Here is a 23,261-nt window from a genome sequence, read left to right as displayed (position 1 = left end):
GCAAGAATGCGAGTCAACAATCCGAGATGACTAATAGAAGTACTCTCAATCCCAAAAAAAGGAAAAAATAAGAAAAAGAAAAAAAGTGAACTCAAAGTGTAGAAGCGGAGAAAAAATGTGGACTGCTCAAGACGTGATTGAGTCACAATCTTTTCATGTCCTGCCTTGATCTGAGAAGTTGAAAAAGGAAAGAACCAACACCTGCAGCTAACAAGCATCAAGATTCAAATCAGAGTCCGCATGAAGAACCAACCAAGACTCGAGATCAAGCTTTAGAAGATTCATAGATAGGAATCTTGTAATTCATAGTTGATAGGTTTGTTTAGTTCTTTTAGATTTTGATTCTGATGTAATAACGGGACCGCGGACCGAAACCCGACGGCACCTCAATCGGCTCTCCACCTCGGTATACTCCATCACTCTTCCTAATTCTGAACTACACGTGACCTGATTCCTTTATAGCCAAAGATATGTAGGAAGCTCAGATACCAGGGCTCAGTCACGTTCTCCTTTCTTTTCGTTTTGGTCTCTCTAAATAAGGGTCAGATCAAAAAACTTGTCTCGTCGTTCTTTATCTGAAAACTCTTCGAGTTTCCAGTCAAAGAGGGGCAGCTGTAGACATGTAATTTTTTACCCTCCCTGAGATTTTATACATTTTAGTGTCAAATATTTAGTTTAGGTCTAATATCGCTATTTTAACTAGTTTTGACTCTTTCACTTTATTTTATCACAGAAATAAAAATTGCATAAATATTTTCTCTTATTAGCTAATTGACATTTTATTTTACTTTTAGTTTATCTACCTTTCCTAAAATTAAAAATATACAAAAATAGTTTCACTTTTAGTATTTAGCTTTATTTTTGTAGTTTTATTTTAATTAAGAGTGAATTCTATATTTTATAAATACATTATACTTTTTAGAATAAGATATGGGATTTTAGCTAAAAGAGTTTGAACAACCCCAAAACTAGTCTCGTTTTTTTAATTTTCTTAAGCAATTTTGGACAAACCTAATTACCCTTAGCCCAAATAACCTTAGCCCTTTACCCCATCTTTAACCTTTCCCTAACCCTACAGACCTTAGGCTTGATGAATAGCGCCTGGCGACTTTCAAATCTCTCGCTCTCAAAAAATTAAAAGCATACTCTCTCACACACACACAAAGAAAAGGGCGAAGAACAGAGGAAAAAAAGGGAATCAAGGGGAGGGACGCTATAGTGACGGGATTGGACAAAAAAAAGGGAACGGGAAGGGGATTGGAAAGAAACAAAAAAAGAGAAGCAATGAAACACACACACAGAGACAAACATAAGAACGGACAAGGGAAACGAGTCTCAACAAAGGATTTGGAGATTAACGTAGCAGAAGGTGCTGAAGATCAATTCATAAAAAAAGGGATATAGATTCCTTTTGTTGCTGTAGACTTCAAACTTGTAGTTATGAAAAATAGAAAATAAAAATGGTTCTGTTGCAAATTGAATTACCGTGGAGGTGTTTGGTTTAGTTTGGGGTTTCCGGTGCCGATTTCAGTTTTCATTCGCGGTCCTTACATTTTCGAGTTCTCCGTGAAAGAATCAAATTTCAGATATTTAAAGGTTCCTTTCTCTTTCTCTTAAGCTCCAGATCTTTTTTTTATATTGGTTGTGTTAGATCATGATTGAGTTTGAATTAAATGTGGGTTTTGATTATTACATGTGTGATTGACGATTTTGTTTTCCTGGTGATGATTTTGAATTAAATGATTTTGATTATTACATGTGTGGTTGTTAAAATAATGGGAATGACGGGCAGTGGAGTTGTGGTATTTTTTTATTTATTTATTTAAAAAAAAGGGGGACTTGAATTTCTTAGGATAAATTGATCATGGCAAATACCGAATATTAATAAGATTTGAATTTTGGATAGTTTTGTTGTTATTCCTTTATTTCACTTTATTTAATTAAATCGATAGTAGTTCGGGTGTGCATTTCATGTGACCCGACCATAATTTCGAATAATAATAAAACATAAACATGTTGTAAATTGTGAGTACGGTTCTCGTGACGCGGTCTGCAGTGTGTACCAAAACGACAAGTATACGACAATCATGACTTGTTCCAGAAATAATTTCATAAATAAATAAAAGAGGTTATAAAGTTTAAAAATGCACAATAGGTTTAAACACATGTAATAAATCAGATAGTTAGGTCAATTATTAATAGTTGAGCGACCGTGCTAAAACCGCGGAACTCGGGAGTGCCTAACACATTCTCCCGGGTTAACAGAATTCCTTACCCGGCCTTCTGTGTTCGCGGACCAAAAAAAATAGAGTCAATATCCTCGATTTGGGATTTTAAAATAAACCGGTGACTTAGGACACCATAAATTATTCCAAGTGGTGACTCTGAAATTAAATAAGTAATCCCATTCGATTTATGTCACTTTAATTGGAAAAACTCTCTTATACCCCTTTCAGGTAAAAAGGAGGTACGACAGGGAGTAGAGTTTAGTTTTTGGTTGGGTTACTCTCCCTGACACATGCACTGTCCTGGACCTTAAGACCCTTGGAAATTTTGAAGTGTCAGGAATCCAAAGAATGCCTTGGCCTTGAATGAAATTCTACCCTTAGCCCCTAACCTATTAACATTTATTACTCCCTTTAGGTTTAGTGTTTAATGACAACAAAAGGCTTCATTGTGAATTACTTTACTATCTGTGACTCCACACTAATTTTCATATTCTAGATTGTTTATTAATTGTGTAATTCGACCTAGGCCCATGATAGTTTGTTTCATGCATAACTATATACATTGAAACAACACATCTAATGACCTTATTTCTTTCTTTTTGAACGTGTATTACCATTGGGCCTGCCAAGTTCTCAAACAACTCAGGCCTAAGTCCTGTACCTGTGCATTTGGAAGTCTGAAGTCTGCCGCTATCTACTTCTATTATTTGCTGGGCCTACCTCTCTTCATGCCCAAACCAGAGTCACTACTTCCTCTACTGCTTTATTTACGTTTGTTATTGTTTCACACCTGTATGTAACAGTTCCCATATTTGATTGAATGTTTTACTCTATGTTTTTGAATCATGTAGATAATCCAGGAAAGCCTAAAAAAGTAGGATTAAAATAAGTGTTAAACTTAGTAGTAGATAGTTATAATTCGTTAATCATTTATACTATTCATCTCTTAATCTTTACTATCAATTCTTACGAAGTCCTTTGGAACCAAAAAAAATTTAGCAAAGGCTGACAGTATTCTCTTTCAAAAATCAGAAACAAAATCTGAATTAGTCTTTGAAATCGAGCTTTCAACAAAATAAAATCAAACAACTACCGTTGCTCTACCGGAGGGGCTTCTAATGATTTCTTCAAAGTCAAAATATGAGATTTGAAACTAAGGTACATCTTAGACCCAATTCTTTACAATACCCTTACTTTATTAGAGTTATAAATAGCCACACCATTTAAATACAAAGTGTTCATAACTGAGCCTCATCTCGCATATTTTATAAAGACAAACATTATATGCATACTTTAAAATTTTCTCAATCATATATATATATATACCAATATTCTTTTCAATTTTTTTTCTAAACTCATATCCTTTTAAAAACTAGACACCTATTTTCAAGTGTTAAGTTTTAAATTAATTATTTAGTAAGTCGTACCTTTTTATACACTAGTTAAGCATAATACAAATAACTTGTCCTTTGAATTTAGTTTAAGTCCGATGGAGCTATCTCATGCATATTTTAAGGGGTGCCAACACCTTCCCCTTAAAAGAACAAACCCCTACCCATAATCACAACGATAGCAGACTAATAAAGAATATGACTTTAGTAATTAAATAGGTACCCTAGTATACCTTTAAATATTAGGTGGCGACTCTCTTTCATCAACAACAAAGAAATCACAAGTTGAATCTTATTTTGACTAGTGCAAAATAGGGTGCAACAATTGTTATTTAGCATTTCAGAATTGTATTTCCGTTTAGAGCTCATGACTCTAAATTTACCAGTTCTGAAAATTTATTATGTATCGGCACTGTTGTTTATGTTAATTAGCTTTAGACTTGTACTATTTTTATTAATTCAGCTTTTGTATTTTGTTTTTGTTATGCTTAGCTTACCTAGCAAGTGGGTTAGGCGTCATCATGGTCAGCTAGTGAATTTGGGGTCGTGACAAATGCTTTGATAACTTTATGTTGGATGCTTTAGTTAACATCATGGCTATCTTATTCAAACACTTTAAAGAAGATATGTCTTTCTTTTCTCTTATTATGATGCGTATAGCCATAGAGAATACTTTAGTTAACTTCAATAAGCTTTTAGTTAGCTTCACTTTACTTTATGTTTGTAAAGCTTCAATTAATGTTATGTTTAGAAAGCTTCAGTTAATTTTATGTTTTCATTTTCAATTAAATGGAGATTTCAAACTTTAGTAACCTAGCAGATCCTTATCCAAGTTATTTGTTAGACGACGACGACGACGAGATGAGAAGGAATAGACAGCTTTATGTCAAATAGAAGTTAAGTTAATTTTGATGTATTACAAAAAATACCTATGTAAGGAACCTTGTCATACATTTAGTTGCTCTGGAAATGGTATTTATTCAAGAGATATTCAAAGTTTGGCTATCCGAGTATAACCATTTAAAAACATAATTATTTGACTGAAAGTCCCTTTTTGATCTAGCTTTTTTCTTAGATCTTCTTGGTTAGGATGGATACCATCTTTTGCTCATGTACCAAAGAATAATTTTTTTCAATGAAAAAGAGGAATAATTTATTTTTTTAATTAGTCTTATATTTAGTAACATGTAGCAAAGGGTTTCAGTTTGAAAACGAGAAACTATGAACTACTCCATCCGGTCCTAATATTAGTAACGGAAAAGGTCCAAATATGCCCGTGAACTACGTGAAATAGGACAAATATGCCTGTCGTTATTAGTTTGGCCCAAATATGTCCAAACCGTCCAATAGTTGTGCATCCATGCCCTTATTAGATAGAACCAACATTTTTTTTAATTATCTAATACCAAACCCGACCTAAATCTACCGACCAGACCCGACCCACCCACAATTCTAAAAGACCCAAACTTAATCCCCTACACTGTTTCGCCCCAACCCTAAAACAGACGTTCCCCCACCCCTTTCTCTCTTCCTTCTGTCATTTTCTTCCTTCTGTCTTCTTCTTCCTATACAAAACATTTCCATCTTGTTTTTTCGGGAACAACAAGTCGTTTCCATCTTGCTTGATCCACTCACTTTCCTTTCTTACTTCTTTCATTTGCTTTGAAATGTCGGAATGTTCGAGTTCTTCAAATAGCCATCGAAGGATGTGTAGATGTGGAGTTACTACACTCCATCTCACATTGCGAACTGAAATGAATCCCAGAAGACACTTTTTCAGGTGTCATAAGCCTGATGTAAGTTTTCTGTTTTTTTACCTAATTAATGCTTATTCCGACAGATTTGGACCAATGATTTTGGCATATTTGCAATCTATTTTTGTTATGATGTTATGTTTTATTGCAGAAAACTGGATGTGGTTATTGGGAATGGGAAGACGATGAATTTCCACCAAGAGCAATTATTGTCATCAACAAATTGAAAAGGAAAAAGGATGCTCTTTTTAAAGAAAGACTTGGAAACAGGGTGCTTGGAAATAGGGTGGAAAAATTATTTCTTATGTTTTTGAGTTTCATTATTGGATTTGTGTTAGTTTTATGTTTTGAGGGAAGACTTGAAAATATTGTAATTATTTATGGTTGTAATTGCTTATGGTTGTTTTAGTTGTATAATTTAGATGCATTGTATTGTAATGGTTGGATGAAAATAGTTGTAATATGCAATATATGATTTTTAATGTAATGGTTGAAAATATGGTTGTAATTTAAATGCATTGTAATGCTATGGTTGTAATTTCTCAACAACATTGTGTGAACTTTCTGGTGTTGTGTAATTTCTCAGCAGCATTGTGTTCACTTCATGTGTTGTTGAAGTTGTGACTGTTTTGAAGTTGTGACTGTTAGTCTTCAGCTAATTAAGGCTCTTGCCTCTTCTAGCTAGCTGTTGTACTAAAGCAAATATAACAAGACTGATTGATCAACTTTAACTTGCATGCTTTTAAGTTCAATTTTACTTTTTTCTTGCGAGTGTTAAAGGTATATATCAACTTTGTAAAAGTTCCATTCAGTTGTACATGCAAAGTCCTACTAGTCCACAGCGCTTAAATCCCTGATAATGGGAGATTATAGAAGAAAAAAACATTAAAGATAGAGGATACATACAACTGAACGAAGGTAGAAGCAAATGACTGGTGTAAATCTTCCCATTATAAATATCCTAGAATCAAAAACAACTTAGAATGCTTCAGGTTTTCAAGATGAGAAGACAAGCATCTATAAGAATTCATGCAACCTCGGATGTGTTGCTGTCACAATTAACAATCACAGCTTCAAAACAAAACAAATGTTGAACAACTGCTGCAAGATAACTGAGAGGAAATGATGACCAAATCAAAACAACTTCAAAACAGAGATAATTAGTAACCACTGTTGTAAGGTAACAGTCACAAAAATAGCCAGTTAACATCTAGTATTATGCTAACATCAACATCAACACTGCTGAATAACCAGTTAAACCAAAATAACATTCACCAAAAATCAATAGTTTTGTGCATAATAGTCATCCATAAACTAAGTTCCTTAAGTTTTTCACAAAATTAATTAGCCAACTTATGCTAAATTTCAGCATTTGGTACAGGGACTCCTTCCCCATTTGGCTCCATCTTCTTTTTCTTTTTTCTTACTTCAGCTTGGAGTTGGCTAAGTGTAACTGCAGCTTTCCCCTTCCAAGTTACCTTAGTTTGTGAGTAAGGCAAGTTTGTTGGCATAAACACTCCATCTGCACCCCCAGTAAATTGAATCCTTCTAGTCCCAGTTGGTAGTCTTGCTTTCAGCCTTCTTTCCCTAAGTATTGATTGTGACTCAGAGATGATTTATAGTCTCAATGGTGGATCTTCCTCATCGCCAATATCTGGACCATAGGCTTGTGACCTTGAGAAGAGTAATAAGATTGTTGTGTTTGTGCTTCAGTTTCAGATTCAAAGTCCAACCAATCATCTTCATTACTAAGAGTCGATATTGTACTATCCTTTTGCTTCTTTTTACTTTATATTGTACCCTCTCCACCATCTTTACTGTGCCATCCAAAGGAGTGTAAAATAGAAGCAGAACATTTCATTATAACTAGCCATTACCTGATTTTATCTTCATTGATAGCTAACAGATTCATAACATTTATTCTAATCTCCTCGAGCATCTTGATAATTGGCATATGTCTAGCTTCAAGAATCCATGCATTAAACGACTTGGTGAAATTATTGTCGACCATCATGCTTTACACTGAGTGTCAAAATATTCTCTACACCAAGACTGTGGAGGATAATGCAGGAGATCTTTGGCAGCAGAAGCATCTTCTATAAGGCCCCGGAAATTTTTCCAAGTAATTTAGGATTTCGTGGTGCCAGGTAGACTAATTATAATATTTTATGTGCTATTAACATGATGGGCATCAATTAGATTTGGTAAATAAGTGTATAAATCTTATAATGTGTAATGTGGGGTCTAATATGAGGTCTAAGTCTAAGTCAAATTGGAAAATTTCATACTAGGCTAAAATTCCAAATGAGTTCGCACAAGACCACAATTTGGATGAGCATATCTAAATATATATATATATAAGGTTTTACGTGATGAACAACCTATAAAATGAAAGGTCTTCGAGTTTAGTTTCTAATATTTCAAACCGTTTGTCATTTGGACATGCGTACACAAAGTTATGATCAAATTACAAAAGGCTGGATTTACGACCAATTTTGCGATCGCAAAACGACTATGCGGACCGCATATGCGTCGCATAATTTCAGTCAAAACGTTATGATGTCGCATGTTGATTATGCTGTAGCATAATCGATTATGCTGTCGATTATGCTATCGCATAATGATTATGTTTCAAGAATACTGCCCACATTTCGATTATGCTATAGCATAATTGCACCACATATTTGACTTCGGGGGTCATTTTTGGAAATTTTCATATCTGAACCCACTTTGATAAATAAGCTTTGGGGCTTCATTTGGGAGCATTTTACACTAAATTTAGAGAGAGGTGAGAGCATTTTAGAGAGATAAAGAGGGAACCTAGCCTCCTAATCATCAATCTTGCACAAACTCTCAAGAATCAAGCATGCTAATCTCTAGCTCACTATCTTCCGGGTAAGTCCTACTTCTAATATTTCATATGTGAGATTATGAGTTCAAAAATATATTGTGGGGTTAGAAATAGGCCATGTATGTGACACTAAGCTATAGTATGTGGGATTAATGAACTATTTTGGGTAGTTCTTGATGAAATTGGATGAGAGAAGAAGGAATTTCCATTGTAAAACCTTGTAGTCTATTTCACATGATTAATTGTTTGATGAAATTCCTAACAGAGTTATACCATGGAAATCCTTCTAAATTATTAATTGATTTCTCTTTCCCTTATAGATTGTTATTGCTAGAGGTGTTGGTGGATTGTAGAAACTTAAGAAATGTTTAAACAAGGTATGTATGGCTAAAAACCCCTCTTCTTAGAAATTGAGCTCCCATAGTGTCCCCGCATATGTTGTAAGTCCGGAATTTGATTTATGTTGTATTTATTATTTCAAAGGATTTGGTGTTGCAAGAATATATGTGAAAGGTGTGTCTCAATGTGTTCAATGTGCTATTCTTGGTATATTGGGGATATGTGAAGAATGTGAACTATATGCTAAATTGCCTAGATTTCAAGTCAAGTTTAAATTGTGATTATTATGCCGAATCATGAGAATTCTTCTCTATGCTTACAACTTGAATTGCTTTTGTATGGGTGGTGTTTGATAATAGGGAATTGAGTTAGAAATCTTGATATTTGGCAAAGATTTATAAAACTTGTAATATTTTGATATTTATGAATTAAGCTGCTAATGGAAATAAAATGGAAGTTGTTAATGAAATACTTACAAAGTATGATTAATGGAGTCCATCTCATATTTATTCAAGAATTAGTTTGAGTAGAATGAAACCTAACATGCTTGCTCAGTTGGGTTTACTCGGTTGAGCGCCGGTTGCGCTCCTCGGTTTTTGGGGCGTGACATCTGTCACACCTCCTCTTTTCCTACACCCGCATAAAGGGATGTATAAGGGAGTTTTTTCCAACTTAAAGTGACAATCAAAACGGGATTTATTCATTTAAAAATTCAGAGTCGCCACTTGGGATAATTTATGGTGTCCCAAGTCACCGATTCAAATCCCGAATCGAGGAAAAGATTGACTCTGTATTACAGTTTGCGAACACAGAAATCCGGGTAAGGAATTCTGTTAACCCGGAAGAAGGTTTTAGGCATTCCCGAGTTACGTGGTTATAGCACGGTCTCTCAACTGTTATAATTGGCCTATTTACTTGATGTTAGTACATGTTTCAACCTATGGTGCAATTTTAACTTTATATCCGCATTTATTTAATTATTGGGAAAGATTCAACGTCATCTAAAACAAGTCTTGAACCAACGTCACATAAATGCACCCGCAGTCCTTGACACATTTTGTCTAACGTTGTTGAGATTTAGATTTTGGTCATATAAATGCACACCCGAGTTTAAGGAAGTTAAATTAAATTACGCGCCTAAAGCAACTACGCGTTTGAGAATTGATTATTTTCCTAGAGATCAAGAACGCGTATGAAAGATTCAAGTATTATGGAGTTTCTTTATAGAAGTACATATAAGACAATCTAAAAATTAATTAAGAATACGAATACACACTATTCAAATTTGGAACTACAAAAACAACTCGTCCAGAATGAAAACAATCTAGATTAACCAAAAACCGTTGTTCACTTACATATATTTACTCAATTAAACTAAAGATAGCATCCATATGGCGTAAAAAATATTCAATTATCTTAAATGAAAAAAAAAACATCGCTAATTAGCATGCACACCACAAACAAGATCATTGAGGCTTATCCATAAATCCAAGGATACAGAATACTGCCAAAGAAAAGGATTTTCACATTCATATAGAGAAGAAAAGACAAACACTTTCCAATGCCACAAATTCTGTCCAAAAAATTAAAAGGCATCTGCTGTAGCAACCCTACAACAACATATCTCCTCAAATCTGGACTTAAATTATCTATCTTTAATTCTATAGATACAAAGACCAAATAGATATGTACAACACAAGAGTAAGGGTGTGAGCAAAGCAAAACCTTATTGCGCCATGCCTTTCCAAATGACTGTAATTAACGTGATAACATTCATCCAAATTTACACTAGAATGCAATGGATTAAAAATATCAAAAAGTCCATTCATCTGTTCATGGCTGCGCACTTAGAAATTCTATAAATTACAATCATGTTCATATTGCGCTCAGATTAATTACAACAGGAACACTTATGCAGACAACTATGCCTCTTTGCTACATGGATTTATACTAATTTCATGCACCAGAGTAATTCAAATTCAATCAATTGGGTAGGTGATATTGGAATACATTTCGGACACATGAAACGGATAAAATTACTACAAATTCATGGTATTATAGCACCAAATCAACGATTACATGATCTGAATCAAGTTCATACCTCAAAAGCAATGTAGAGATTTCCAAATAGCTAAATAAAATCAGAGCAGGTGAATCAACAGAACAGGAACAACCCAAACCACAATGGATATCAGTTATATAGCTCAAATAGCACTCGGATTTCCGGAAATCATGAAGCAACGAAGCAGAAGTAGAAAATAGCCTTGAAATCCCTCCTTTGTTCCTGTTTTTTTTTTGTTTTGGTTTTTGGACACTCTTCTTGGATTTTCAGATCTGGATCGTGAGATTTTTAGCAAAGAAGTAAAAATTTATTTTGTTTCTTGTTGTTCAATAGAGAAGAAAAATCCGTCGTGGTTCAAGGGGTAAGGTATTTTTTTTTTGATCTCATGGTATTTTTTTCTTAGGTCTATTTAATGTGAGGGATTTAGGGTATAATGAGGGTTAATGGGTCAATGGTCTGGCCTTTAAAATGGGCTAGAGATTTAAATCAAATGGGTTGTTCCAAGCTGGCCCAGTCCGATTTTGAGCTTCAAATTGGCCTTTTTGCCTTTCTTTGTTTTCCTTTTCTTTTTTTCGATTTTAAAATCCAATTAATTAAAATCCTAAATCAATCTATTTTGTAGAAATTAAAATTCTTTATTTATTTTTAACATTAAAACAACTAAATTACTTAAAACTGAAGAAAAATGCTAATTTTAAAGGCTAAAAGTTAAATATGTAAAAATGACAATTTTTAGGATTTTTTATATGATTTAAAAATATTAAAAATGCATGAAATGCAAAATAAAGAAAACTTCCTAAAATTAATGACAATTATTTTTTGTCTATTTTTAGGAGTTATTTTCATGTAGGGCAAAAATCACGTGCTCAAAGCTGCCCCTCTTTGCTCGGAAACCCGAAGGGTTTTCGTGCAAAGATAAAGTGAGCGGATACGAGCGATTTTTGCTCGTTTAAATACTCCGTGGGAAGCATTTTTGAAAGATTTGACCGCACCCTGCTTCCGAGGTTGCCTACATATCCTTGGCTATAAAGGAATCATGTCTGTGTAGTTCGGGAAGTTTTGGTAGCTGGGACTACCACGAAGCTGTGATTTCACTGTTGTTGTTGTTGCTACTGCTTATTGTATCCCCTTATTACATCATGATAAAATAAAAAGAAGCTAGACTAGACTATGATCTATGCATTACAAAATCCTATCTATATCTTCAAACTGGTTGTTGTGGTTCTTGTTGCCTTGTTGACCTGTATTCTCCCGGTGGAATCCCTTTGTTGCCGCCTTGAATTGTAATCTGAGATGTTTTTCCTTTTCTCCAGGTGGATGCCTGACTGCCAACTTGAAATATATTCCCTGCTCTCCAGGCGGGCTCCTGACTGTTAACTTGAAATGTATTCCCTGCTCTCCAGGTGGGCTCCTGACTGCAACTTGAAATGTATTCCCTGCTCTCCAGGCGGGCTCTTGACTTCAATAAAATAGACAAAAACAAAGAAAAATTTTCTGCCCCAGTTTGGGTATCTGGGCACATATATAAGTGTAAAACGAACCATATTACCAAATATCAATAAGAACTTGAAAGCTAAAACTTGAGTTATACTCCCTTGTTCTCCAGGTGGGCTCCTGATTGCTGACTTGAAACGTATTCCCTGCTCTTCAGGTGGGCTCATGACTGCTGAACTTGAATGTATTCCCTGCTCTCCAGGCGGGCTCCTGACTGCTGAACTTGAAATGTATTCCCTGCTCTCCAGGCGGGCTCCTGACTGCTGACTTGAAATGTATTCCCTGCTCTCCAGGTGGGCTCCTGACTGCTGACTTGAATTGTACTCCCTGCTCTCCAGGCGGGTTCCTGATGGCTAAACTTGAAATGTATTCCCTGCTCTCCAGGCGGGCTCCTGACTTCAACGAAATAGACACAACAAAGAAAATCTTCTGCCTGAGTTTGGTGGCTGGGCACAGATGTGAGTGTAAACTACATCATGTTATCAAGTATTACTAAGAATTTGAAAGTTAGGTCCTATTATCCAGGAGGGTCCTGACAATTCTTACCTAAACAACAATTTTAAATCTAAGTTATATCTTTTAAAGGTGTGACTTCCGCTAAATCTTGTTATCTAAGAGGGTCTTAAAGCTACATCCCATTTCTAGGAGGGTCCTAAAAATCAAAGGTCAAATTTTATCTTAAGAGTGACAACTTTTATGGCTGAATTATACTACCCTACAACAGAATTTACGCTAAATGTTGTTATCTAATCGAAATCTTAAAACTAAGTCCCATTATGCAGAAGGGTCCTGAAAGCTCCTAATTGAATCTTATCTCGAACATGCAAACTTCCAAACCTGCTTATATTCCTTTGGGATACGTTTATGCTAGATTACGCTATTTCTGAACTTTACGCTAGGTCCCATTTTCCAGGAGGGTCCTGAAAATCAAAAATCAAACCTGTTTAGTGACTGCCTTTCTCCATGGAGGGTTTCTCTGAAACAACTGAAATTTCCTGCCCCTGTTTCAATCAAAGAAAAATCTTGTCAGTTTAAAATGCGGTGGTTGGTTTGTGGCCTTGACTTTGAGGGCGATTGCTCCTCCACTTCCTATGATAACTTTGACTTCCAACCGAAAGCCTTGCTAACCACTTTCTCTATCATCTTTATCACAGAAAATACCTCCTCTCCGTTCAGACCCAATACCCTCTATCTATTGCATTGCTTCATGAACTGGCATTTACCAACCTTTGTGTTTTACCGAAAATACCTTTGATCCGTCCACCTAACACCCTCCATCTGCTACATCATGCTCTAGTGTTGACATGTATTGCACCTTTGTATTTCTCATGAATTCCAAAGCACGTTAATTGCCATCCACTTAGTGCACATGCTATTTTTTCCCTGACTTAAATCACTGGCCTTGGCCTTGAAGTCTACTGTTCCCTCACTTGTCACGATAACTTTGATTTCTGCTTGGAAGACCTCGCTTGTCACTGGTTAACCACTTTCTTTGTTGATCTTATCACATAGAATACCTTTGACTCGTTCACCCAACATCCTCTATCTGTTTCACTGTTCATGAATTGAAATATACCAAACCTTTGTATTTCTCATGGACCCCAAATCATGTTGATTGCTACCAACTCAGTGCGCTTGTTGTTCTTTCCTAACTTATGCCACTTTGATGTACTGGCCAGATTCCGTTTTGTGCAATTGGAAAGCTGGTGGCAAATTTTGAAGTCATTTCTCACTTATTCTGACCAAACGGATTCAGGAAGAAGAAGTAAACAAGACAAAAGGAACAGAGTAAAGGACAAAGGAAAAAGATGATTCCTAACAAGAAAACTACAAAGTAGAAACCTACCAGATGTGGATACCAACTCTAATGACCATGACATGCACATGTTGATTAAGTGGCCTAATCTGTCAAACAAGTCTGATGTTCAACTCTTGTTATACCCCTGAACCGTGAAACTGGACTTCAATGCTCCGATTATCCAATCTGATTCACAATCCTTATTCGACTTGTAGTGCCCGGAGGGTTTTCACCATCAAGCCCCTCTCATTCTGTTCTTTCTCTCAACTTATTGTCGCCTTACGGTGCCCGCGAGGGTTTTCACCAATAAGACTCTATCATTTTTGGATTTCTCTCAGCTCTCGTCGCCCTACGGTGCCCGTGAGGGTTTTTACCAATAAGACTCTCTCAATTTCATTATTTTTATGCTTGGACCAGAGTGTTGCCCCTGATATGAATTACCTCCCCTTGCTTGACTTGACATCTCTCGAAGACTGATCAGAAGGTCTTTCTTTGGACCGTAACGTGGGCTTTTGGATAGGGTTAAAAATAAAGGATATCAAAGGCTCAAAACAATTCACATGAGTTCAAAATTACAACTTTCGGAATCAGATTTCTTACAACAACCACAACTTCTGCCCCAGTTTCTTGCTTGGGGACTTTTGGATTTTTATTTTGATGAGACCGAACCGTGAGACTGCCTACGTATCCTTAAAAGGAATCAAGTCGAACGTAGTTCATGACATAGGAATTACTTTGTTGTTGTGATTTTCTCTTTTCTCTTTCTTTTCTTTCTCTTTTTTGCTTTCTTTTTCTCTTTTTGTTGTTTTTCTTTTTTTTTCTTTTCATTCTTTTTTTTCCTTTTTTTTCTTTTTTTTTTGATTTTCATTTTTCTTCTCTCCCATTTCGTTCTTTTCTTTTCTCCCTTTCCTTTACTTATCTTTCACGCTTGTGTTTCTGATCTTTGCTACTGATTCCGAAAGAGGGGTATGAAAGAAAATAAACAAGGCTCAAAGGGGTAACGAAGGATAAGGTGTTTGGATAGCAGAACAAAATGCCTTCGTCATTCCAATTTTCAAAACATGCCAAGTACAAACAACACAATTAAACAAACCAAGGAAAACATTCGTAACATCTTTTGATTGCGCCAGACTTGATGACCATATTCACACATTCGCCTTCTACATCTGTTACATACAAAGCACTATTGGACAACACTCTCACTCTCACTACCACGAACAACCCCCTACAAATTAGGGGCAAACCTGTCGTTATCTTCACCCGATGTAGAATGATGCATTTCAATAATGTATTTTTATGTTCTATCTGCCCCAGTTTCACACAATCCGGGCTTGAAGTGATCTCAAAATGCCTTCACTTATTTCCCTCAAATGTCCCTACATCTTCAACATTGTTTCGTTGTTTCGTGACTAAACTGACTTTTAAAACTAGGCTGAGAATTACGCGTGCATGTCATGTCACTAGAGTCAATAGGAAAAGAACTATAAAAAGAAAAGAGAACTAAACAAAAATGACTAGAAATTACAAAAAATAGAAAATTGCATTAGACAGATGGTGAAAGGGTTTGGACAACAAAACAAACAAACTAAACTGGGGTTACAAACCTAGAACAAACCTATACAACACTAGACGGACTACTATGACTAAACAAACTAGGCAAAATAAAAGGATAGAAGGGTTTGAGTCACAAGACAATATCCAGATTACAACCCTGAAATAACCCGGACAACAAAAATGACAACAAAATAAACCACCAAAAACTCCTCCCTGGCTAACCAAGAAAGGAGCGTCTTTCCAATTGCCAAGTTCGGCATCTTAGCCACTGAATTCTGCATCAACATTACTAGGACCTTCACAAACTTCCATCACATTGTTCTTAACAAATTGCTTTTGGGTTCCCTTTGCTGGATCATTCTTAAGATCAACCTCTGATAGCACTGAAAACTTTGCAGCACGTGGACCTTTGAGGATCTCAGAAGAATTCTCATATTCCTTTTAAAAAAAAATCATACTCACCATATGCGTCTCATTACGACCAGGTGATGGACTTTGGCTAGTGTCTGCTGCATCTGGATTTTGCACGACAATGTCACCTGCATCAATAAGCTTCTGAATTGCTTTCTTCAGATTCCAACACTTCTCTATGTCATGCCCCGGGGCATCTGAGCAATATGCGCACCTTTGAGAAAAATCAAACTTCTTTGACAGAGGGTTTGGCATTTTTATATGAATCGGCTTCAACATGTCCAATTGCTTCAACTTTTGGAACAAAATGGCATATGATTCTCCAATAGGTGTGAAAGCCTTTTCTTTTTCCAGCAACCTCTCATTCTTAAATGCTTGATTGGGCCGGAAACTTGATCTAGGGGTTTTCGGTAGGCTCGTGGGGGTGGTTAGGCATTTTGTGGAGCTGGGTACCGGAAAGGTGATGTACGATTTTGGGAGTTCCGTGGAGAGAAGTGGCATTGGGGAGGATCATCTGGCGCACAAGGATATCGACGGGGACGATGTCGAGGCTGGAAGTGTTGATCGGAAAGCCCATCGGATCATCTTTTCTGTTTCTCTTTCTTCCACCCAAGCTTACTGGGGTGTTCTGAATGTCTTTCAAACAATTCATGATTTTGCCTAACTTGATTCCCTCTTCCACTAGATCCCCTATTTTTAACACATCTTTGAAAGGCTTTCCCAAGGCCGGGATCAATGACTGAAGTAGGTGGGCCCCTGGGCTTGTAGGAAAAGCTCAACCATTTTTTCTTCACCAATCGGGATATTAACTCGAGTAGCTTGCTCCCTCCATCTGAGCCCAAACTCCCTAAAGCTTTCCTCCGGCTTCTTTTCTCGTTCATTTCTTGTTCTTTAAGGACTGTTCTATGCCTTTCAGCCTCCTGGGTATCCCATCTCGCCTTTCTCTTCCTATAAACCTTTCATCCTCAGCATGAGGCTCATCCCATGAGCTCTGCTTGTATGAGTTGTGAACCTTGTAGGCAACCTATGAGAGGTAATATTGGGTATCGTGAGCTTTGAGTGGGTGTTCATTGTTGGGGATAGTAGATAGGACAAGAGGGCAATTTTTGGGAAAGGTAATTGGAAGATGAGTGATGGAGCTACTAGGGTGGTTGAGAAGACCATGATAAACGGGTGGATCTGGAGAGTATGAGGGATCATCTGGTGCTGTGACCGGTGTTTGGGTAAGGGTAGCATTTAGGAAGCTAGGTGGTGACGGGGGTGGTGCCTTCCCAGTCATCCAGGCCTGATACATGTCCGCCATGTGTTGTCTTAACATCCTCACCTCTTCAATCAACCCATTGTCCTATTCAACCAATTGCTTTTGGGCACCTGTATCAACCAACTCAGTTTTGTTGTTGTCTGCCATTGCCTTTTGACTTTATGTTGTGGAGAAGAGTTACTACTTCGAGAACCACAAACCAACCACCTTTCTGCTATGAAGGTATCAAAAGGAACAAAATGGGGTCATCCTGTTAGCGTTAGGGCATTTAAAACCAGAAATATCACATTGCGTGCAATGCACCTAGCAACAATTAATGGTTCTAGAATGACTTTGAGGGCCATAAGTTCACTTGGCATCATCCCAATCTGTCCATTTGAATCTTCTCTTTTCTTTTCTTTCCTCGCACTTCTTAGCTCGCTCATTTTCTATCCCCTTTTCTTTCTGATTGTCGCTCTTTTCTTCCTTCTCAATTCTCACATCCCATAATTGCGTGCTCGCTCTTTTATTCCTTCTCAATTCGCACTTCTTAGCTCGCTCATTGTGCTGATATTGAATTCTAGAAAGTGAGACTGAGATTGTGATTGAGGTACATGTCTCAAATGAGGCAACCTAGTCGATCGGGTCGTGATTGGACTCCGCTCAAGAAAGCGGTGGTATTGTGAATGATGATGAACAATATTAATTGCCCCAAACTAAAGCTATGGAAATTATGTGAAAGCTATGTGATTCCTTTTATTTGATGATGTGGTGATTGTTTAAAGCTTTTGTTGAATCCTTATGATTTCTTTGTTCTTGTATGGTTGTTCTTTCTAATGAGATGGTGTTTAGTTATACATACTAGTGCTATTCGATGGCACTAATGTCCCTTTTGCCGTGGTCGCTACATCTTTAAATGGATGTAGGTGGTTTCATAGCAGGCAGTGGTGGTCGCAGCTAGTGACGCATCTTCCTTTCAGCTGACATGGTGAGCCCCACTTTATTTCGGGTCCTGTATCAATTGTTTATCATGTACTTTGTATTTTGAGGTATAGCTGGAGCCTTATTGCCGATATTTTTATATTACTCTTCAGTTGTATTTAGAGGCTCCGTAGATAAGTTGTGGGTGGTGTTTGATAATGGGGAATTGAGTTAGAAATCTTGATACTTGGCAAAGATTTATAAAACTTGTAATATTTTGATATTTATGAATTAAGCTGCTAATAGAAATAAAATGGAAGTTGTTAATGAAATACTTACAAAGTATGATTAATGGAGTTCATCTCCTATTTATTCATGAATTAGTTTGAGTAGAATGAAACCTAACAGACTTGCTCACTTGAGTTTACTCGGTTGAGCGCCGGTCGCGCTCCTCGGTTTTCGGGGCGTGACATCTGTCACACCTCCTCTTTTCCTACACCCGCGTAAAAGGATGTATAAGGGAGTTTTTTCCAACTTAAAGTGACAATCGAAACGGGATTTATTTATTTAAAAATTCAGAGTCGCCACTTGGGATAATTTATGGTGTCCCAAGTCACCGATTCAAATCCCGAATCGAGGAAAAGATTGACTCTGTATTACAGTCTGCGAACACAGAAATCCAGGTAAGGAATTCTGTTAACCCGGGAGAAGGTGTTAGGCATTCCCGAGTTCCGTGGTTCTAGCACGGTCGCTCAACTGTTATAATTGGCCTATTTACTTGATTTTAGTACATGTTTCAGCCTATGTGCAATTTTTACTTTATAACCGCATTTATTTAATTATTGCGAAAGATTCAACGTCATCTAAAATAGGTCTTGAACCAACGTCACATAAATGCACCCGCGGTCCACGACACATTTTGCCTAACGTTGCTGAGATTTAGATTTTGGTCACATAAATGCACACCCGAGTTTAAGGAAGTTAAATTAAATTACGCGCCTAAAGCAACTACGCGTTTGAGAACTAATTATTTTCCTAGAGATCAAGAACGCGTATGAAAGATTCAAGTATTATGGAGTTTCTTTATAGAAGTACATATAAGACAATCTAAAAATTAATTAAGAATACGAATACACATTATTCAAATTTGGAACTACAAAAACAACTCGTCCAGAATGAAAACATTCTATATTAACTAAAAACCGTTGTTCACTTACATATATTTACTCAACTAAACTAAAGATAGCATCCATATGGCGTCAAAAATATTCAATTATCTTAAATGAAAAAAAAACATCGCTAATTAGCATGCACACCACAAACAAGATCATTGAGGCTTATCCATAAATCTAAGGATACAGAATACTGCCAAAGAAAAGGATTTTTACATTCATATAGAAAAGAAAGGACAAACACTTTCCAATGCCACAAATTCTGTCCAAAAATTAAAAGGCATCTGCTGTAGCAACCCTAGAACAACATATCTCCTCAAATCTGGACCTAAATTATCTATCTTTAATTCTATAGATACAAAGACCAAACATATATGTACAACACAAGAGTAAGGGTGTGAGCAAAGCAAAACCTTGTTGCGCCATGCCTTTCCAAGTGACTGTAATTAACGTGATAACATTCATCCAAATTTACACTACAATGCAATGGATCAAAAATATCAAAAATTCCATTCATCTGTTCATGGCTGCGCACTTGGAAATTCTATAAATTACAATCATGTTCATATTGCGCCGAGATTAATTACAACAGGAACACTTATGTAGACAACTATGCCTCTTTTCTGCATGGATTTATACTAATTTCACGCACCAGAGTAATTCAAATTCAATCAATTTGGCAGGTGATATTGGAATATATTTCAGACACATGAAACAGATAAAACTACTACAAATTCATGGTATTATAGCACCAAATCAACGATTACATGATCTGAATCAAGTTCATACCTCAAAAGCAACGTAGAGATTTCCAAATAGCTAAATAAAATCAGAGCAGGTGAATCAACAGAACAGGAACAACCCAAACAACAGTGGATATCAGTTATATAGCTCAAATAGCATTCGGATTTCCGAAAATTATGAAGCAACGAAGCAGAAGTAGAAAATAGCCTAGAAATCCCTCCTTTGTTCCTGTTTTTTTTTGTTTTGGTTTTTGGACACTCTTCTTGGATTTTCAGATCTGGATCGTGAGATTTTTAGCAAAGAAGCAAAGATTTGTTTTGTTTCTTGTTGTTCAATAAAGAAGAAAAATCCGTCGTGGTTCAAGGGGTAAGGTATTTTGTTTTGATCTCATGGTATTTTTTTCTTAGTTCTATTTAATGTGAGGGACTTAGGGTATAAAGAGGGTAAATGGTTAATGGGTCAATGGTCTGGGCCTTTAAAATGGGCTAGAGATTTAAATCAAATGGGTTGTTCCAAGCTGGCCCAGTCCGATTTTGAGCTTCAAAATGGCCCTTTTGCCTTGCTTTGTTTTTCTTTTCTTTTCTTCAATTTTAAAATCCAATTAATTAAAATCCTAAATCAATCTATTTTGTAGAAATTAAAATTCTTTATTTATTTTTAACATTAAAACAACTAATTAACTTAAAACTAAAGAAAAATGTTAATTTTAAAGGCTAAAAGTTAAATATGTAAAAATGACAATTTTTAGGATTTTTTCTATGATTTAAAAACATTAAAAATGCATGAAATTCAAAATAAAGAAAAATTCCTAAAATTAATGACAATTATTTTTTGTCTATTTTTTAGGAGTTATTTTCATGTAGGGCAAAAATCACGTGCTCATAACATCTTCATCCTCACATAGCTATCCCATCTTTTTAGTTGATCTTTGAAATCTTCTTCATAAGTGCTCCAAGCACACCACCACAACAACTTCTTCATATGTCCACTTCTCCACTTCTTGTGCCATTTTGCCTCAATATGTCTTACACAATACCTATGATGAGCTTCAGGAAGTATATTCTGCACAACATCAATTAACCCCTATGATAAAATTGGAACAAACAATCATAAAAGGTAAAATATATAAGTGTATACAAGAGAATAATAGAAATGAGGGATGAAAGTTGTAGTGTTTACCTTTTGCATATCTGAGATGAAAGTCACTCCTTGTCCATCATTTAGCTCCAGAGAAAGCTTCAAACACTCTAAAAACCAACCCCAAAACCTGGAAGTTTCCTTGTCTACCACAACCCATGCAAGAGGATAAAATTGGTTCATACAATTTTGACCAATAGCCACTAACAACTAACCCTTAAATCTACCTTTACGAAAGGTACCATCCAGCCCAATCAGCGGTCTCAAGCCACTTTTCCACCTATTTTTCAATGCATTGAAGCATATGTACATCCTTAAGAACTTTCTTTTCCCCTCTTCAAGAGTATTCTTTGATAAATTGATCACAACAACACCGTCTGAATTAGATTGTCTTACTTCTTGTCCATATGCCTCGAGTTTGTTATAGTCATCAACAAAACTGCCCTCCAACTTCTTAAGAGTCAAACCCTTGGCCCTTTTGAGCTTACTTTTGGACACATTTAAATCAAAACCACTCTCCAACTCAGCTTTCATATCCTATAACTTGTACTTAGGATTGTACTGCTCCTTTCTCTTAAAAAATTGGGCCAAAGTATTCTAATCAGTCCTAGCATTTTTGAAAAATGGATCACATGCATGTTCATCTTTCAATGTTTTGATTCTAATGGTAGGACACTTCTTATCATTTGAAATATACAATCTAAAAGGGCAACCTTCAGCACATTTGTAACTAGTCCTAGTCGTATCAGTTTTGAGCAACTTCAACCCTTTTTTATTTACTAGTGCATAGACGTTTACTGTCCTTCCAGCTTCTACAATATCCTTAAATGTCATACCTACCTCTAACTCTTTAAAATATTCCAACTTATCAGTTACAACCATCTTCTTTCTTTGAAAATACCATCAAGTTCTATAAAATCATCCTCACAACTATCTGATTCATCAAAGTCATTTCCCCCAAGACTATGTTCGCATTCAGAAGCTACATCAATGTCTATAGAACATGTCTTTGTATGATGAGTAATATTTTGAGCAAATACCTTTAAGTCAGACTCATCAACAACAAAGAAATTAATCACCTTGAAGTCTTTAGAAAATAAGCACTGAAGAGTCTTCACACCTTCGTCATCAGTGACCAAGTAGTATCTCCCCGAAAGTCCAGTCACTAAAAGTTGTTCGACAGAGCTAAACCCTAACTTTTTTGTAAACTCTTCACAACTAAAATCATATTTAACAAGATAAGGGACATAACTAGACAAAGTGTGCACCGACATCTTGTTATATTCTATCTCGGGGGAAAGGACCCAATTACCCTCGTAGTGAAACACCAAGTCCACTTTATCAATCATCTTCAACGGACTTCACATGTAAAGGTATAGAAAAAAGGACAAAGAAGGGACCACATCAGTATATATAAAGTAGTCATATTCATAACGCAGACCAAAAATAAATAAATAGCAAACACTGTCCAAGATTATCAAATTAATGTATTAAAATACAAAAAGATCCAACCACCCGACAAAACCATCAAAATTATCAAATTAACTGACTGTATGTTGTTCTTTAGCGTATTAAAATGCAAAAAGATATCAGAAACAATATCACTCTTTAATGGATTCTACTTGTCCCTAGATATGAAACACACAAGAAAAAATTCGAAATCCCATGTATAACACACAAAGAAAGAATAAAGTAGTCATACCTTACTCAAAAAATGGAAAACTCTAGCTTGTCAGACTCAAAGATGGAAGATGGAAACGTTTTGTTTAGGAAGAAGAAGACAGAAGAAAGAAGACGACAGAAGGAAAAGGGAAATGGGTGGGGAACTTCTGTTTTAGGGTTGCGGCGATACAGTATAGGGGATTAAGTTTGGGTCTTTTAGAATTAGGGGTGGGTCGGGTTGGTAGATTTAGGTCGGGTTTGGTATTAGATAATTAAAAAAAAATGCTGGTTCCGTCTAATAAGGGCATGAATGCACAACTATTGGACGGTTTGGAAATATTTGGGCCAAACTAATAACGACGGACATATTTGTCTTATTTCGCATAGTTCACGGGCATTTTTGGACCTTTTACGTAATAGTAATTTTGACAAACTCATTTGTCCCAAAATATTTGATACTTTAAAAAAATATGAAATTATTCATTAGGTTAATTTTTTTCAAA

General features: G+C 36.1%; 2 long non-coding RNA genes across 3 annotated transcripts; one reads left to right on the top strand and one right to left on the bottom strand.

The window, feature by feature from the left end:
* The first annotated feature begins 996 nt into the window (after positions 1-996).
* Positions 997-5,970, top strand: LOC107783073 (uncharacterized). Of its 2 annotated transcripts, none has more exons than XR_001647382.2 (3): positions 997-1,596; positions 2,859-5,415; positions 5,525-5,970. It is a non-coding gene; the product is annotated as an uncharacterized LOC107783073 (long non-coding RNA). The 2 variants fall into 2 exon arrangements; XR_012705314.1 differs by having other exon boundaries at positions 1,004-1,596; positions 4,112-5,415; positions 5,525-5,951.
* A 14,854-nt stretch (positions 5,971-20,824) lies between these two features.
* On the bottom strand, positions 20,825-22,936 carry LOC142176726 (uncharacterized). The gene is made up of 3 exons (XR_012705476.1): positions 22,799-22,936; positions 21,139-22,455; positions 20,825-21,021 (listed from the first exon to the last, which is right to left on the bottom strand). It is a non-coding gene; the product is annotated as an uncharacterized LOC142176726 (long non-coding RNA).
* Between the last annotated feature and the right edge of the window lie 325 nt (positions 22,937-23,261).

Source organism: Nicotiana tabacum, chromosome 22 (assembly GCF_000715075.1).
Source record: "Nicotiana tabacum cultivar K326 chromosome 22, ASM71507v2, whole genome shotgun sequence".
NCBI classification, from domain to species: domain Eukaryota; kingdom Viridiplantae; phylum Streptophyta; class Magnoliopsida; order Solanales; family Solanaceae; genus Nicotiana; species Nicotiana tabacum.
Note: the sequence above shows the minus strand (reverse complement) of the source record. Positions and strands in the feature narration are given on the sequence as shown.